At 37.6% G+C, this 19275-nt stretch overlaps 1 long non-coding RNA gene across 1 annotated transcript in view; it reads right to left on the reverse strand.

Moving 5' to 3' along the window:
- Positions 1-4486: 4486 nt before the first annotated feature.
- The window catches only part of LOC114008462 (uncharacterized), a 29307-nt gene continuing 14518 nt past the window's right edge, over positions 4487-19275 (reverse strand). The window contains exons 2-4 of the long non-coding RNA XR_003549993.1: positions 5991-6085; positions 5048-5208; positions 4487-4546 (exon numbers count right to left, since the gene is read on the reverse strand). This is a non-coding gene — a long non-coding RNA (uncharacterized LOC114008462). The remainder of the gene's footprint in view (positions 4547-5047; positions 5209-5990; positions 6086-19275) is intronic.

A 19275-nucleotide genomic window follows, 5' to 3' on the forward strand; every position in this document is an offset into this window, starting at 1 on the left:
ATCTCAGAGCTAAGGTACATCAGACTGAAAACAAGCCCAGACTCTTTAAGAATAGAAGTAAAAACTAAGACCAAATATTACCATGAATCAGAGGTAGTGACTCACACATACTTAGCTCTTTACAAATAAAAGCAGACCTCACACAACCCTGATCTAACAGTATTCACTGCTCTATGAGGAGTGTAAGTTTTGTACATCATAAAACCCTGCAATGATAATACAGTAGGGACATTATCGGGCACACAACAGAGAAAGGTGGTCCTTTCCTAGCTGCTGTCATGCAGTCCTGCAGCCCATGCTGCCCATGTATTGCACCCAAGCACGGGAGAACCCTACAAGTGCTACAAGACGCTACTGGGAATCTCTCTCCACCATGTAGTTACAACTTTCCATAAGGATGCATACTGTTACACCAAGAACTAAAATCCTTTTTGAGGGACTTTACACATTCTTTCTTGAAGCAAAACATTCCATAAAATAAGCACATGAAAAGTTAATGTTTGAATACTCTTTCAACTTAAAATTCAGGTGCATATTATGCAGCAGAGCTGCCATATGAGAAAATCAAATGTACAGTTTTAATTCTAATTTCAAATTTAAAACAATAAAATACAACTTAGCCAACTTCATTACTAATAGGTTGAATTTCAGCTGGAACCTGGAGATGTGAGGATGATGTTGCATTTATCAGAGCATTATGAATGTTATGAATTGGGGTTAATAAGTGGCATAATGCTTAAGGTGCTGGACTCTCACATGGTCAACCATGATTTGAGTCCCAGACCCAGCAGCTTGAAAATCATGCCAGCTGCATGTATGTGCATTCCCAAAATCCTGAAAAGAGAAAGGAGGGAACCAGCAGTTAGCGTAATGGCTATGTCATTGGACTCCCACGTAGTCGACCGTGGTTCGCGTCCTGGACCCAATGGCTTAAAACTCACGCCGGGCGTGTGTGTGTGCGTTCCCAAGATCCCAAGAGGAGAATAGAGGAGAAGGGATTGCGGCTTGACCATCCCCCTTGCGGGGTATGTCTTGCCTCGCTTTCTGTCGGTATGTCTCTGTCTATCTGGCGAGCACACACGCCCTATAGTAAAAATCTTTCAAAAAAAAAAAGAGAGAGAGAAAGGAGAAGGGATTGCGGTGTGGCCATTCCCCCCCGGAGAGTGATTTCTGACTTTATCTCTCACTCTCTCTCTGTCTCTTGGGTGAATGCATGTGTCCTACAGAAACCCAGCACTCTATAATAATAATAATAATAATAATAATAATAACAAATGTCATGAGTTTTCAGGAAGAAAAGAAATATTTTGGGAGAAAATGAAGTCACTCTGAATAGTATGAATAAAAGTAAAACAAAACAAACAAACTTAGACACACAAATAAAACTTCACAGTGAGAAAGAAATTTCACTCTAATAAAATGTCAACATTTGCATTGGTTCCATGTCTTTAGCAATTGTGAATAATGTCACAATAAACATCTTTGGGCAAGTACTTTTCTGACTGAGGATTCTTCTGTCCTTTGGGAAGATACCAAGAGATGAGATTGCTTAGATCTTTGAGGAATCTCCATATTGTTCTCCACAGTGGCTGAACCAATTTACATTCCCACCAGCAATGTAGGAGAGTTCTCCTTTCTCCTTTCACTACACTAAACACATCATTTTTTGTTTTTCTTTTTAATCTTAGACATTTTGACTGGGGTTAGGTGCTATCTCATTGTGGTGTTGATCTGCATCTCCCTTACAATGAGGGATGTCGAGCATTTTTTGATATGCCTTTTGGCTATTTGTATGTCTTCCTTAGAGAGTGGTTTTTTCAACTCATTCTCCTATCTTTTAATTGGGTTGATCATCTTTTTTTGATAAAGTTGCTTGAGTTTCCTGTGTATTCTGGTTATCAGTCTCTTATCTGACGTATAGTTTGCAAAAATATTTTCCCATTCTGAGGGCTATTGATTCACACTAATTACTGTGTTTTTGCCATGCAGAAACTTCTTAATCTAATGTAATCTCATTTGTCTGTTTTTTGGATCATTGACTGCTTTGGGGGTCTTATTTAAGAAATCTTTGCCTATCTCAACATCTCCCAGAGTTTCCCCAGTGTTTTCCAGCAGTAGTTTTATAGTTTGAGGTCTTAGGAATGGACTGAAAAAGCGTGGCACATATACTCTATGGAATACTACTCAGCCATAAAAAACAAGACCCTGGCTTTTGACAGAAAGTGGATAAATATGGAAGATCTATTGCTGATTGAAGTAAGTCATGCTATGAAGGAAAGACATTGTATGTCTCCACTTAATATACACCAAGTGTCCACACTCTATAGATGAAACTGAATGACTAGAGGATATAGAAACATAGAAAATGGTTATAAATACCAGATACGGTGTGGGAAGAAGGCAGGTGAAGGAGGAGAGTCTGAGGAAGGACATTAAGGAGAAAAACAGAGAGGCAAGGCATTTATGGGACAAAGAAATGGATTATCTGTTGAAGATAACGTGTATAGTATTCTCAACTGGACTGGTGAGAAATGTATGCATGCTGGAATACTCACTTTGCAAGCTAAGTGACCTATGTGATTGTATAAAAGAATTGAAATAAAAAATATATAAAAACATGTCAACAGGACTGTTTAACAGTTTGGAGAGTAAAAGGAAAAGCGAATTTGTCGGTGATAATGTCTAGGGACTTGATAATGGGTTCGGATAAACTCTTCAGACAAATGAGATATCATTTCATCAACAGAAGCGACAATATCACAGTATGGTAGACAGTGTTTTCTGTTTGTAAAAGTGCAGAGAATAGAATAGGAAGCAGTATAGAGATCAGAGCCTCATAGAATGACGACAGCTTTTGCTCTCCTTCCATCTTTTTCCAACATGCAGGACACAGCATTGTCTTGCCACAAACGTACCTTTATAGGAATATGTCTTTCCCCTGGGTACTCTGTCCCAGTAATGATATTCATCTATATGATCCATTTTGATTCTTTCTAATACAATTACTAGATCAAATAAGAGAATAGAAATTTATCTAAGCAAATGTTAAGGGAGTTGGCATGAGTGAGGGTTCTCTGACACTCACAACATGGGTTGACCAGCCCTTCAACTGCTCATCTACAAAACTGGCTCCTAAACTGTCCCCAGGCCCAGCGTGTGGGATCAAGCAACAGAGTTGCAGGGTGTTTCCATAAGGTCCAGGCTCCAGGAAGGACTGGCAAGGCAGCTTGTCAGCAGCGTCGACCACAGGCCTGACCGTCAGAACCCAGGCTTCCTGGCAGCAGAATGGAGCTTCCTCATTCCCAGGGTGTAGGAGAGCAAGGAGTCAGCTCCCTAGTGCAACTTGTGGCTTTCAGCAATAGACCCACGCCAAGTTCATTGAAATTCATAGATAAGCTACATACACAGTAAAATGCAAGCCACTTAGGAAACTTTAATTACTTAACTCAAGTAATAAAATATGTATGAGGAAAGAGAACAGCCAGCAAGTCTATAAAGTAAACTAGCCAACAAATTAATTAGTGCTTAATAACAAGAAATTACTATCAATTGGCAAAAGCACCACAAACTACTCCTGGCATATGCAGGTTTTTATTTTCTGTTACTACTTTCAACAGCTATGTTTTGGCTGTTACCATATTTTCTTTCGAGGAGGTGGCATGAGTTGCCACATACAACATTACTAATCGTGGAGACTGACTTCGGATGTGGGCTTCCTCTTCCAAAACTGACTTAGCAGCGTGCATCCAAGCAGGAAGAATAGCCAAGCACTTTGACCATCTCTTCTCTTCCCTAACACTAAATTGAAAGAAAAGGATATGACAGGAACACCACGCATAGGCAATGCGGCCGTCCTCCATGGCAGGGCCCCATGGAGCAGGAAACTAGTCTTCATTTTGGGACTGTGTTTAGATTGCGGAATTTAAAACACTAAAGACAACATTTGAAAAACCGATTTTATGCTTGCAGATAGTACTACCTGCATTAGATTGGTAGAAGTCTGAAATTCAAGAAAATATTATTGGCTCCCCTCAAAAATGTGTCTTACCTGACCTTATGAAATATGGAATTTCATTAAGTTTAAAAATTTAAATAAAAAATACAAAAAATCCAGGATGTCTGAATTAAGCCTAATATCCATTTTTTTCCTTTCTTTGTTATTTTTTTTGTTTGTTTTTTTTTCTTTCTTTCTTTCTTTTTTTTTTCTATAGGGCATGTGCCTTCACCAGAAACATATATAGAGAAACAGGAAAGTAAAAAATCACCCCCAGGTATGATGGCTACACTGCAGTCCCTTTTCCTCTATTCTCCTGTCGGGATTTTGGGCATGCACACACATCCACCCAGCATGTTTTTCAAGTTGACAGGACCAGGACTTGAACTGCAGTCAACCATGTGGGATCTAGACAGCCACCTTAATCTCTGTACCTCCTGCTGGCTTCCTAGTATCTAATTTATGTTAATCAATAAATATAGAATAAACTCACCTATAAATGTTGGTTCCAAGTCTGAGTTTTCCAAAAGGACAGCGGTTAAGTTGGAAGTACTGGAAAGGAAGAAGCAAGGGAATTATTCTGTTTTTATCAGTTTTAAAAGCAAACTATTAAATGGCTTTTCTGAAATTTTCTGAGATTTTTGAGAACAAGTATAAGATTTTGTTGATCAGAAAGGTGTTGGGGAAAACATTTATAAACTAAAATTCCTGAGTCTCACTGTCTTTGCAAACCACAACCCCTAGCCTTGTTCAGTACAAGCACAACAGTGGCAGTGATCTCCTGCCCCGTGCACCTGAGCTTGATGAGTCTGGAGAGAGAACTGTGCCAGCCGATGCCAGACAGCAACAATTTTCAAACAAGCAGGCAGGGTAAATCTAGTGCAGGATCAACATAGCACCACACAACTGCATTCCATCTCATACCAAGCCATCATCTAAAAGGATATAATATTCTGTGCAATGCAGATGAAAAGCATAATTGAATCACAGGAGGAAGAAGAAAAGAACAGTAATGCCAGACAGGGAGATAGCAGTTCAGCTGAAAACCAAAACCTGCTGCTTCCCGAGCTGCTCCGTAGCTGGCTCCCCATGGCCTCCATAACCAGCTTTCTAAACTGTTCGTGGATCCCAGCTCCCTTCTCGGCTGCATCTGTTGAGTGCTCATTTTAACCGCTGCGACGGTGCCATGCTGGGAGAGACATAGGCCAGCAACCCTGGAAGGAAAGGGTATGCACTGTTTTTTCACAAAGACAAATGTTGTTGTTAATTGCTTTGCATATGTGTACACTGCAATCTTGATTTCACCTATAAAGCACTAACATATTGTAATCAGACATAATGATGCTAGGGAATGATATCAATTGCTATAGAGAAGTGTTTATAAGCAGGTCATCCACCCATGAGGTGGAGAACATGGAAGGTCTTCCCATTATAAAAGAAAACAACAGCAAATCGCTAATATTTTCAATTCTCTTGATTGCACAAGCAATCCAGCATGTCAGTCTAAGTGTTATCGTAATTTCTGACATCATTATGCAAGGAAACAAATACTTAAAAATTAAATACATCAAGGAGTCACATGTTTTGCATGGCAAAACTTTTCAAGTTGTCCTGTTTTTTAAGTCTTAGCTGCAAACAAGTAAATGCTTCCAAAACCTCTGAAGGCATGCATGAAATGTATTCATACTGTTACTGTGTGATACACAAAATTTCTTCACATCTTGAATAGAAAGTAACTAAAGTTAAAACATAATTATGTGCATATGTCTGTGTGGGCATGCATGTTTGTTCGGATGATCTTCCTCTAGGGACCACACAAGTTCCAACTAAAATAAATGTGCCTCTTTTTCCGGGATGAAAGAAAACAAACTACACTGTCTTTAATCGATAGCAACATAATAATATTTCAGAGTAAAGAGCGGAGGTGTCCTGTCACAGTGATGGAGAAAGCCACTCACAGTGACACATGCCTCATGTCCTACTCCTGATCACTCACCAGCTCCAGAGTATGAACTGCTTAGCTCGGTAACATCTGCGGCACCTTTGGCCCCATGAAGGAGTGCAGTTTTCAGTGTGACAGACAGTTCAGATCTGTAAAAATATTAACCACACAAAAGAGTTTAGGTGTTGGTCAGGAGTTAGATACCCACTTGTAGCTAGGCAGGGCAGGGCCCCCTAAAAATAGTCACTATGGTAGGAAATGGACACACACTTGTAGTTAGTGCATAGAACTATAAGATAGAGTCAGCGTACAAGATGGAGTCGCTCTGGTCAAGCTTTTAATATAAATCACTCACTGCTCTCACTGTAAATCAGTGACCAGCTCTCACTGCTTGCTCATACAGAGCTGCTTACAGCCTATTTGAGCCAAGGATGGCTGAAACTATCATTTCTCCATATCACCACTACATTTCAAACAAAGACTATTTCAAAAAAAATAGTCTTTCTGAGTCCAGAAAGTAGAGAGTGAAGGATCTTGCGCAATAACATGGCATGAGCTATTGTTTAAGAAATGGGAACATAGCCTGCAAGTTTGCATATGCAAGATAAAGGGGTCTAAATGAGATTACATTTTAGAAGCATAAGGGAAAAATACATCAAAGAACAAAGCTTTGTCTCAGACTTGTAGAAAGCATGATAAAAACTAGAAACTTTATGGACCACAGACCTCAGACAAAGATCTACTGAATTAATTGAGATCTGAAAGTTAAAAGTCTTGTGATTTGTGAGTACACTCCCAAATAGGAGAAGATTGATGTGAATTACCTGACACATAGCCCCCAACAAGGGAAATGCATGCACAAGTCCCTTCTTGCTGGGATAAAAGTCCTTCACCCCAGTTCCTCTTCAGCAACCCATTCCTGGACCCTGTCCCTGCTTAGGAGCTCTGTGTCTCCTCTCTTTGCTTAATAAACTCTGCTTTACTACCCCTCCTCTGTGTCTGTGTTTCTAACTCTTCATGCGCATGACTCAAAGAATCTGGTCTTCTTGAGGTCCTGAATTCAGCACTAGTGTTGGGCCTGATCACCCCAACTTCTTGCATCTGTATGAACTATTTTGGGGGTTTCAATCAGTGCCATAGCACTTCCCCATGCCTATGTTTAATTAATAGTATTCACATGATACAGTAAAGTGTACTTGGAAATACTAACATTTAAGGCACTTTCATAACATTCCACCTCACGGTATTTTCACTATACCATAATAAAAATATAGAAATTAAAATGCATATGTTTAACCAAACAACATATTTAATAGTGGAAGTATCCATGTCCTTATCACTTACAATATTATATTTGTAATAAGTAAACAACACTCAATGATAACACACATTAATTGATGTAAGATTAAAAAAATTTCTATTCCTTTTTAAATGGTGTTTCTGGGGCCAATCATAAAATTTTAAGGGTCCTGATTTTTTCAGTGTCCAATTACTATGTGTTATTTGGTCAAGTCATCTTTCCTCAAAGAAAACTCATAAACATGTATGCTCTCACTAGATTACTCTTGGAAAGAGTCGTGGTACTGGAAAGACTATAAGAACATGAAGGAATAGTTATTCATTTGCTCTTTTCCTGTAGTATGCAACAAATCCTTTTGTGCCTACACTAATATGTATATAAAATTGAAATACATTTCTATTGCTTATAAATGTGGTCTGAGCAATAAAGATTACCACTACATTTAAATTATTAACATGACTATGTATTTTTCTCAAAATAAAATATTAAAACTCAATGTTATCATAAAGGTTACCTAATTCAGTCTGCTTATTTTTCTGTTTAAACCTTCAAAGGGACTTGGAAGAATTAAGCAAGTTTCCAGGCCACTTGCAAATAAAGGACAGCAAATGTGGGATTGAATGTGCCTTTTCACTATGCTTGGCAATGTTTCATTTGCTATCCCTTTTAAATTCACATAAGAAACTACATAACCTAGGGGAGAGAAATTGAAAAAAGTCAACACATAAAATGAATTCATAATAATAATATGAACAACTTATGCAATAGGTACCCATGGGTTTTCCTCTGTCACTCTAATTGAATAGATTTTGTTGTTACCTGAGGCTCACTACTTCTTTAGTTTAGAGAAATACCTACAAATAAAGCAATGCTCAAGAAGGCTACTAATAACTAGAATACTAAGAAGAAATGATGCAGACACTATTATTGGGTTGTCAGAAAAGTCATGACACATTTTTTTCTGTTTTTCTATGCAAAAATGTGTCATGACTCTTCCAGCAACCCAATTATAATGCTGCCAAAATTAGTTCATTCAACCAGCAATTATTGAGACAGGGAAGGTAAACATCTCGGATTTATTAATTTTTCTATGTCTTTAAATCTTTCTAATTTATTAAGATGATATGCATATATGTATATATATACATATATATATATAATTTAAGATCTTTTTAATGTTTTTAGGATCCTTAATCATATTCCTTTTGTATTTCTTATATTAAAATGTTGCCTTTTCATTTATCTTTTAATAGTCCATGTACCTTGAAACTTACATATATATGTATAAATAAATTTATATACAGACACATAAATAGCAAATTTAGGAATATATTTATATAACTTATTTTATTTGTATAGCTAGTCTGTATTTTCATCTATTTCATACCTATTAATGTATTTATTTTGTTTGTTTACTTTAGGCAATAAAAGAGTACTTTAAAAAGCATCAGGTATCGGGGCCAGCAAGTGGCATGGCAGTATGGTGCTGGACTGTCACATGGCCAACCGGGGTCCATGCACAGACACGGCAGACACAGCAGCTCAAAAATCATGCCAAGTACGAGTGGGTATGTGCCCAAAATCCCAGGAGGAGAGTGAAGGAGAAGGGACTGCAGTGTAGCCATTAAGGGGGTGAATTCTCACTTGCCCTCTCACTGTCTCTCTCTCTCTCCAGTTAGCACCCACACCCTGCAACAAAAGCCTAAAAACAAACAGAAACCCTGACAAGCTAACTCAGTCAGGACCCAAATGCTCGAATGCTCCCAAGAAATCATGGAAACAGCCAAGCTCTCTGAGGAAGGCTCTGCACTCTAACTGCTGCTCTTGGCTCCTACAGCCGCGCAGTTGCAGCGACAGCAAGGTACTTGCAATTCCTCCACAACTGACTTTTTAAGTCAAACCACGAGTTGTCGAGAGAAGGTTAACACAAAAGCTATTTGGTCTGTAGCTTTGTAATATTTTCATGCAATTCTGTCTGTTTATGTATTTAAAAACCTCTTGGTATCTGCATACATTTACACGATCTCTGTTCTTGGTTAACACTTCCTTTTACCTCTGAAGAGCGTATCCCTTTATTCCCACTTGGTGTGATTTGCTCCAAATAATACCATTTATAAAGATAATATTGGTTTGCCTTTCTTACTATATATTATTTTTCATCTCTTGATTTTTAATTTTTAGAAGAATATCTTCTTTTAGGTGAGTTCTTCCACATAGTGTAGTTTTGTTTTCTAAAAGACATGTTTAAAGCACAGAGTTTGGTCAAATGAATAAAGAAAATAAGTTCTTGTCCCAAAATTATATTTAAGTAGACTCTGCCATAAGATATCCATTGCAAAACTGACATGTGACCGCAGGGCAGAAAAGTTGACTATAATAACAAACTTTAAACAAATATAAATTACTTTTGCAGTTCCTTTCATTATTGGTTAAAAAAAGACCTAACAAAATTGACTGTCATACCATTTTTAAGTGTACAGTACAGTAGTGGTACTGTTATAACAGATCTCTAGCCCTTTTATCTTGCAAAGGCTCTGGAAAACCAATATTCTATTTTCTATTTCTAAGAATTGACTACTCTGGGTATATTTGAGAAGTGAGATCGTGAAGTATTTGTCATTTTGTGATTGACCTACTTCACTGAGCCATTGTCCTCCAGATAGATGTCTGTGATAGTGAACCCACAATTCCTCCTTCTTAAAGAGGGGTTGATATTCCATTTCACACAGACACCACATCGTCATTGTCCATTTATTCATTCAGAAACACTCAGGTTGTTTTCACTGCAACAGAATATTGGGGCGTCGGAAAATTCATGACACATTTTTGCGTAGAAAAGTATGACTTTTCCGACAACTTAATATTTTGTTTGTTTGGCTGTGCACCCAGAAGTGAGGTTGCTGGGTCACATGGTAATTCTACTTTTGATTTTTTGCAGAGCCTCCATACTTTCTTTTTTTTTTTTTTAATAGCAGCTGCATCATTTTACATTCCTACCACCCAAACCCAAAGGATCCAGTTTCTCACAGTTGCTGTTGTTCAGAGTTTGCTTTTTTGTTTATTTTCGTTTTTACAGTGGCTATTCCAATAGGTGTGAGGTGATATCGTAAAGCATGACTTCGTGTGTGTGTGTGTGTGTGTGTGTGTGTGTGTGAGTTCTTTCTTGTTTTATCCACAGAAATTATGTAACCTACAAAAAGGGACAGCTTCCTTTCTTATCTTTCAGTATGTATATATTTAACGTTTTCCTCCTTCCCTTTTCTGTTCTTTTGTAGCTAGTTTTCCAGTGCGGAATAGGAGCAGTGAGAGGACATCTTTACCTCGCTCTCAGCCTAACGGGAGCCATCTAGTTCAGGAATATTAACTATGATTTTACCCGCAGGATTTTTGTGGATGTTCCTTAAAGTTGGTATGCCCCGTTTGCTGAGTGTCCATCATGAATAGGTATTGAATTTTGTCAAATACTTTTCTTTGTTTGCATCAATTAAAGTGATCATATAATCTATTTTTCTTCTCTACGTTGTTGGCATAGTGGAGCAAATTTATTTATACTTAATACTGAACTACCTTGCATCCCTAGAATATATTCTACATGATTATGGCATAATTATTTCTGCACATGTGTTTGATTTGTTTTTTGACTAAGCATTTTTTTGCATCCATGTTCATAAAAGATATTGGTCTGTAGTTTTTTCTTAATTTTAATATCTTTATCTGATTTTGATAGTGGGAGATAATCCTGGCCTTTTTGAAAGAGCTAAGAAATGTTCCCTATTGCTTATTTCCTGGAGATATCATAAAGAATGTGTAATTTCATCCTTAGACATTTGGCAAAATTCACATGTAACTATCTGGCTTACTGCTTTACTTCTGGAAGTTTACTAATTATTCATTCAGTGCTATTTAACATATATAGACGTATTCACTTTGTCAATTTCTTCTTATGTGAGTTTTAGAAGTTAGTGTCTGTCAAAGAATCAGACCTTTTCAACTAAATTATCAAATTTGTAGGCTTAAAGTTTTTCACAGTGTTTTCTTATTCTTCTAATGTCAGTGTGGTCAGTAGTAACAGTTCTTTTTTCATTTCTAACATTGGTAATCTGTATTCTCAATTTTTTTGATTTTTTCAATAAAAAAAAGCTTTAGCTTTTATTGATTTTTTTCCACTGTTGTTCTGTTTTCAATTTAATTGATCTTTGAGCTAACTTTTATTAATTATCTTCTTGTTACTTTTAGGCTTAAATTGCTACACTTTCTCTGCTTTAAGTAGAATCTTGGATTATTGAATTCAGATCCGTCCTCTTTTATATCTTTATATTTCATGCTGTAAATTATCCCATTAGGCACTGTGATTGCTGCACTCCATGAAATTTGTTGTGTTTTCATTTTCTTTTAGTTAAAAAAATATTATCTTGAGATTTTTTTCTGGTCAGGGTGTTATTTAAAAGTATATAATTTGATATTTACATATTTAAATATTTCCAAGTTACTTCTACTATTAAAGTGTAGGTCAAATTTTATTGAAAAGATAATGTATACAATTACTCTTTTTAAAAGACTTTATGGTAGAACATGCTTTTTTAAAAAGAATTATTTATTTAATTTTATTTATTATTATTATTTAAATTTGCTATACGTCATGTGTGCTCACCAGAGAGAAACAGAGGGATAGTGAGGGAGAGGGAAAGCAAGCTGCCAGGTCTGGGACTCAAACTGTGGTTGGCCATGTGAGAGTCCAATGCCTTAACCACCATGCCACCCGCTGACCCAAGTAGAATATGTTTTATTATCTTGAATATGGTCTATCTTGGCGAATTTTTTGGAACGACGAGGAATTTTGCATAAAACACATGTATTTGTTGGAGAGAGACAGAAAGAAGGAAAGTGAGAAATCACTCCACAGGAGGGATGGCCATACTGCAGTCCCTCCTTCATTCTCCTCTTGGGTATTTGGGCATGCACACACATGCACCCAGCATGTTTTTCAATCTACTGGATCTAAGACTTGAATCGTGGAGTTGGCCATGTGGGATCCAGCACCTTAACCACCACACCATCTGCTGCCCCACTTGGTGAACGTTTTATCTGATCTTCAGAGGGGGATATATTTTACTGAGGTTGGATAAAGGATTCTCCAATTTCAATTAAATCCCATTGATTGCTAGAGCTGTTTGGATCAACTGTATCTTGACTGATTTTCTGCCTGCTTATCCTATCAGCTGCTGAAACAAGGCTTTGAATCTTCAGATACACTTGCCAGTTTGCCTGCCTGTCCCTGCATTTTATCGGCTTTGGCCTCACGTGTTTTCATGCACTATGAGAGGTGCATATGCTTTGTGGATTATTATCCTGTCTTACAGAACTGCCCATTTTAACGTGATATTCAATATACTCTCCTTGTTATAGCTGATGAATGTTCTTGTTTTGAAAGCTGCTATGTCTGAAAATAATGAAGGTACTCCAGCTTCTATTTTTTCTTTCTAAATTAGTGCTAACATGCTACAGTTAGCTCCATTCTTTTACCCTAAACCTATCTAAAGTCTTCATTTTAAAGTGGATTTCTTTTGGATAAAATAGAATTGAATTGTGACCTTATTTCTAATTATCTACACTGGGAGTCTTTTACTGATGTATTTATACCATTCATCTAAAGTGATTATCCCTCTAAAGACCATTTGTCTAAAGTGACTATTCATTTATTTATTTATTTATTTTTAAGTTTTTACCATAGGGCGGGTACACATGCCTGAGAGAAAGAGAGAGAGAAAGAGAGAGACAGAGAGAGACAGGAAGGGAAAATGAGAAATCACCCCCAAGAAGGGACGGCCACACCACAATCTCTTCTCCATTGTTCCCTCAGGATTTGGGGCATGCATGCACATTTGCCTCCAGTGATTTTCAATCCACTGGGTCTGAATCACAGTCAACTCTGTGGGAGTCCAGCACCTTAACCACTATACCACCTGCTGGCCCTATTGACGTATTTGCTTAATATCTGTGCACATGAATGCTTTCTATTCAATAAACCTGTTCTTGGTGTCTTTCTTTCTTGTTTAATCTTCTCTATGTTTTTTCTTAACTGGTTTTAATTGAGCACTTTCATTTTACCTTCTTTCTTAACATATCAGTCATACTTTCAAATTATTTTAGTGGTTACTCAGAATGCCTTCCTCTCTTAACTCGACTCTCCCCACATTTATAACACTGCAGTCGTTATTTCATTTATTGGTATGCAATAACACCCAATAGATTGTTGCAATTATCATACTAAACAGTGTAGAAAAAAAGAATTAGGTCCTTAAAGCCAAATAAATTTAAGAGTAAAAAAAAAATTTGGGTTTTTTTTTTTTTTTTTTTTTTGGAGAGGTTTTTGCTTATGGGTGGTTTTTTTTTGGAGAGGTTTTTGCTATAGGGTGCTTGCACTTGCCAGGAAGACGGAGAAAGACAGAGAGATAGAAAGCAAGAAATTACCCCCCAGGGGGGCTGGCTACACCACAGTCCCTTCTCTTCCATTCTCCTCTTGGGACCTTGGGCATGCACACATACGTGTCTGGCGTGAGTTTAAGCCACCGGGTCCAGGACTTGTACCACCGTTGGCTACATGGGAGTTCAGTGACATAGCCATTACGCTAACTGCTGTTCCCAAAGAGTAAAAATGTACTTGTGAATAATGAAGAATATTTTCACCCCCACTCATCCATTCTCTGATTGATTCCTTCTTCCTGAAAATTGTTTGAAATATCTTTTTAGTGTAAGTCTCCTGGTGATGAATTTTCTCAAGTTTTGTTCGTTCCAGAAAGTCTCTACTTCTCCAGTTTACCTTATAACCTACTGGTTAAGGGAGCCAGATCCTACTTGACCAAATATGTGAATTGAATCTTGGCCCCAGTGGCTTGAAACACATGGCAGATGTAGGTGCATGCATGCCTAATTCCCTACAGAGCGGGAATGGAGAAGGCACTGTGGCAGGACCATGTCCCATTAGGGGGCGATGTGTCCCTCTCCCTCTTCCTTCATTCTCTGTCTCTCTGTCTTTCTCCAGTGAGTGCATGCACACTCTGGCAAAAAAAGAAAAAAAAAAAGACTTTATTTCTTATTAACATTTAATGTGAAATTCTAGGATATCTTTTTCCTTTCGACACTTTAATATTTTTACCTCAGTCCTTTTTTGTGTGCATAGTTCCTGATGAGAAGTACTTTATTATTTCTAACCTTCTTTTTCAGATGCTATACTGTTTTATTTTTCTCAGATTTCTTTGAAGATTGTCTCCTGCCTATGATTTTCTATGCATAGATACTCGAGCTTGGTGTTTGTTCTACACATTCTCTGCGTTCCCTGGTGTGTGGTCTGGGGTTTGCTATTAATTTTGGAAGATTCATGGCCCATGTTCTGCCACATTATTCTTACACACTCACTCTCTTCACTCTTCTCTGGTACTCCAATTACCCATATGTGACACACTTTGAAAAGCTCCGCAGTTCCTGAATATTCCATTTGATTTTGACCTTTTGCTCCTTTCTCTCTCTGCATTTTAGTTTGGAAAATTTATATTGACGTGTCTTCAAGCTCACTGTTTCTTTTCTCCACTCTAATCATTCTACCGATTTGCCTTCCTTTACTTGTACTCTGTTTTCCTCTAGTATTTCACCTTTTCTCTTAGAGCTCCCATATACCTGCTTATTTTACTCTTTTGTTTATGCATCTTATTTTTTTATTCCACTAGAGTGCTTAACATATTAATCATAGCTATTTTAAATGCTCTTCTCTGATAATTTCAGCATCTTCTTTTTGAATTCTGATGTTTGTCTTATCTTCATACTGTTTCTCTTGGCTTGTAGTCTGCCTTGTAAGTGCCCTGTAAGTGAAATCCAAACACAATGAACCAAGTAATAGGAACTAATGAAAATAACAATTAGGGTGAATTTGTATGTTCTGGCTAGGAATCAGGCTGTGTTCCAATTTTTTCCACAGTTGTAGGTTCCAAAAGCTTCAGATACCTGTAGTGTCCTTGTTTGTCTCCCTGCTGACTTTGGGCTTCCCTAAGTATTTCTCCTAAGAGAGTATTTCTCCTGAGGTGCCTCGCATCTCTTTCAGCTGTGATCCACTGTCAACATACTAAAGCTCTATGTATATGGTGGGATGATGGGGGAAAGAAGCGGCATTCTGTTGGGTCATCAGAAAAATCAAGACAAATTTTTGTATAGAAAAACATGGGACCAGCAGGTGGCATAGTGGTTAAGTTGCTGGACTCCCACGTGGTTGACTGTGGTTCAAGTCCTGGACCCAAGAGTTTGAAACTCATGCCTGGAGTGTGTGCATGCATGCCCAAAATCCCAAGGAGAGACTAGGGGATAAGGAATTGCTGTGTGGCCACATCCACTGGGGAGTGCTTTCTCATTTTCTATCTCTCTTTCTCTCCAATGAGCGCACACACCCTATGGGGTGGGGGGGAATTCTCCCTCAAAAAACTTAGAAAAATACGTCATGACTTTTCAGAAAACCCAATATAATCTTGTGATTAAATGTCAGTCTTCCCTGGAGTCTGTGTCCCTAGGCTGTGACTTTTGAAAGTACTTCTTGGCCATCTGCTTCCTTAAGTAATTTTACCAGTTTATTAAGTCTCTAGCATTTCTGTTCAATGTAAGTACAGGCATGCATCACTTAGTGATGAGGATCCATCCTTAGAAATGCATTGTTGGGTGACTCCCTTGATACATGAACATCATAGTGTATACTTACAGAAACCTGTAAGTATATACTACTGTATACCGAGGCAATGTGGTATAAACTCGTAGGATCACCTCATGTGTGCCAAAGGCTGAAAGGTTACATAGCACATGACTGTAACTCTGGATTTATTTGTCTCTACAGAACTTTAGATAGTAATCTTCCCTGGTACCTTAGTTCTCTGGTGACTCTAATAAAATGTCTTAGTATTTGGTTTGTTCAACTTTTCATTATTGTAAGGATAAGAGTGACAAGACCCAAGTCATTCATATGTAGCTTGCTCTGTCTCTAAAGAAACCCGTCATCTTCTGTACTTACTCTTTCCAGGAGCTAACCTGTTGGATCCTGCTTTCCTATACTGAGGGTGGATCTCACCTATTTATCCAACCCAACTTGCATGCTAATTCTTTCTGGAAACATCCTCATGGACTAGAATAGTGCTTTTCCTAGCTAGCCCTGAGTCTAGTTAAGTTGGCACTCAAAGCTAAGCATCATATTCACCAAGCTACTTTAGTAGAAAGACAACTGTTTTTCTCCATGGTCATAGAAATCATAAATCTATAAATTTATGTAATCAATAAACTGTTTACCAAGAAACTTAGAGTGTCTTGTGAATAAACTCTAGATTTATAAAGCTTAAATTTAACAAGGGAGCCAGCAGGTGTTGTTGAGGTTAAAACTCTGGATCCCACATGGTCAGCTGCATGTTTGGAGTCCATACCCAATGTCGTAAAATCATGTGGGGTGCATGTAGTTGCATGGTACAAATCCTGAGAATTAAGGAGAAGGGGTATTGTGTGACCATATCCTCGGAAGATAATTTCTCACTTCCCCTACCTCCATCTCTTTCTTTAGCAAGTGCAGATGCTCTATAGTGAATAAATAATATAATAAGGTACAATATTTTATAAATAAAAAAATTTTAATCCATGTTGAAGGAAAAAAGCAAAATGTTGAAATGTGTTGAAAAGTTTAAGTTAGATAGCACTGATCTTTGGTTTCATTGAATCTTTTGATTTCAGTCTTTCTTTCCTTTTTTGTATTTTGAGAGCTTTTCCTACAGGGCATGTGTGATGGTTGGACCAACAGAGACAGAAAGCAAGAAATCACCCCCCACCACCACCACCGCTCAAAAGGGATGGCTATAGCACAATCCCTTCTTCTCCATTCTCCTCACAGAATTTTGGGCACAAACACATGTCTGACATGAGTTTAAGCTGCTAACTCTGGGACTCAAGCCAAGGTTGACTATGTGGGAGTCCAATGACATAACCATCAAGCAATTTGCTGGTCCCAACTTCAGTCTTAATTTCTTCAGTGGTTGTGAAGTCATTTAGTAGTAGGTTGCTTACTTTCATATATTTGTGTATTTTTGAGGTTTTTCCTGAAGTTAGTTTCAAGTTTAATTCCATCATGGTCAGAGAAGATGCTAGATATATTTTCTATATCCTTGAATTTGTAAAAGCTTGTTTTTTTGTTTGTTTGTTTGTTTGCTTGTTTTGGGGAGGTTTTTGCTACAGGGTGCATGCACTTGCCAGAAAGACAGAGAGACAAAATGCAAGAAATCACCCCCCGGGGGGATGACCACGCCACAATCCCTTCTCCTCCAATTCTACTCTCTGGATCTTGGGCACGCACACACACGCACCTGGCGTGAGTTTAAGTCGCTGGGTCTGGGACTCGAACCACGGTCGACTACATGGGAGTCCAGCGACATAGCTGTTACACTAACTGCTGGTCCCATAAAGGCTTGTTTTGTGTTCTGTCATGTGGTTGATCTTCGAAAAAGTTCCATGTGCAATGAAAAAAATGTTTATTTTGTGGTTTTGGGTGGAAAATTCTATAGATATCTATCAAGTTCATATGATTTATAGTATCATTTAGATTCTGTATTTTTTTGCTTATTTTTATTGTCTAGATGATCTGTCCAAAGGAAATAGTGGGATGTTGAGATCCCTAACGATTAGCATGTTGGCATCTAGATCCCCTTATAGCTCTAGAAGTATTTCTTTCACCTGGGAGCTCCCAAGTTGGGAGCATAGACATATTTATAAGTGTTATATCTTCTTCATGTATTAACCCTTTCAGTAGTAAAAAATATCATTCTTTGTCTCTTCTTACAGTTTGTCTGAAATCAGTATCACAATTCCAATCCTTTTTTGGTTTCTGTTTGCATGAAATATCTTTTTACAACCCTTCACTTCTATTCTACATATATTTTTATCCATGAGGTGTGTTTCTTGTAGGCAGCAGATAGAGGGTCTCTCTCTCTCTTTCTTTTTTTTCCATTTAGCCAGTCTATGTCTCTTGATTGGAGAATTTAATCCATTAACACAGTGTTATTATAGATAATTACAGACTTGTGTCTTTCATTTTGCATCATTCTCTTGTTTGTTTATTTATTCTGTTGTTTATGTTTGTCTCTCTAGTTTTTCTGGTATAACACTCCCTTCAGTACTTCTTAAAGACCTGGTCTAGTGTTGATAAATTCTTTCAGGTTTTGTTTCTCTGAGAATATTTTTATCATTTCTTCCATTTGAAGGACAGTCTTGCTGGGTAAGTATTCTTTGTTGAAATTATTTTCCTTTTAGTGTTTTACATATGTCTTTCCATTCTTTTCTTGTCTACATTGTTTTGGATGAGAGATCGTATGTAAAGCCTAATAAAATAACCTTTGTACATGACTTGACATTGCCCTCTTGCCATTTTTAGAATCTTATATTTCTCTGTGATTTTTACCATTTTGGCTATTACGTGCTGTGGAAAGAATCTTTTTACGTTGATCCTACCTGGGGTCTTTTGTATTTCTTGGAATATAAATTAGTAAAGCTACTGAGAACAATATGCAGGTTCCTAAAAGACCTACAAATAGAACTACCATATAATCCAGTAATTCCACTACTGGATATCTACACAAAGGATAGGAGCATACTCAGTCAAAAAAGTGCTTGCACATCCATGTTTATTATGGCATTATTCGCAATTGCCAAGACAACTCAAATGTCCAAGAACAGATGAATAGATTTTAAAAGTGTGGCATATGTACACTATGGACTACTACTCAGCTATGAAGAACAAGACCTTGGCATTTGATAGAAAGTGGATGAATATGGAAGATTTACTGCTGAGTGAATCAAGTCAGTCCATGAATAAAAGACATGATATGTCCCCATTTAATATATACCAAATGTCCATACCCAATGGTGGAGACTGAAAGGTTGGAGGACACAGAAGCATGGAAATGGTTTCAGATACTGGATACAGTATGGGAAGAGGTTGGCACTCAGTGAGGGTAAAGGAAATAAACTCAA

The sequence above is a fragment of the Tupaia chinensis genome, unplaced genomic scaffold (genome assembly GCF_000334495.1).
Source record: "Tupaia chinensis unplaced genomic scaffold, TupChi_1.0 Scaffold000346_1, whole genome shotgun sequence".
NCBI lineage: Eukaryota > Metazoa > Chordata > Mammalia > Scandentia > Tupaiidae > Tupaia > Tupaia belangeri.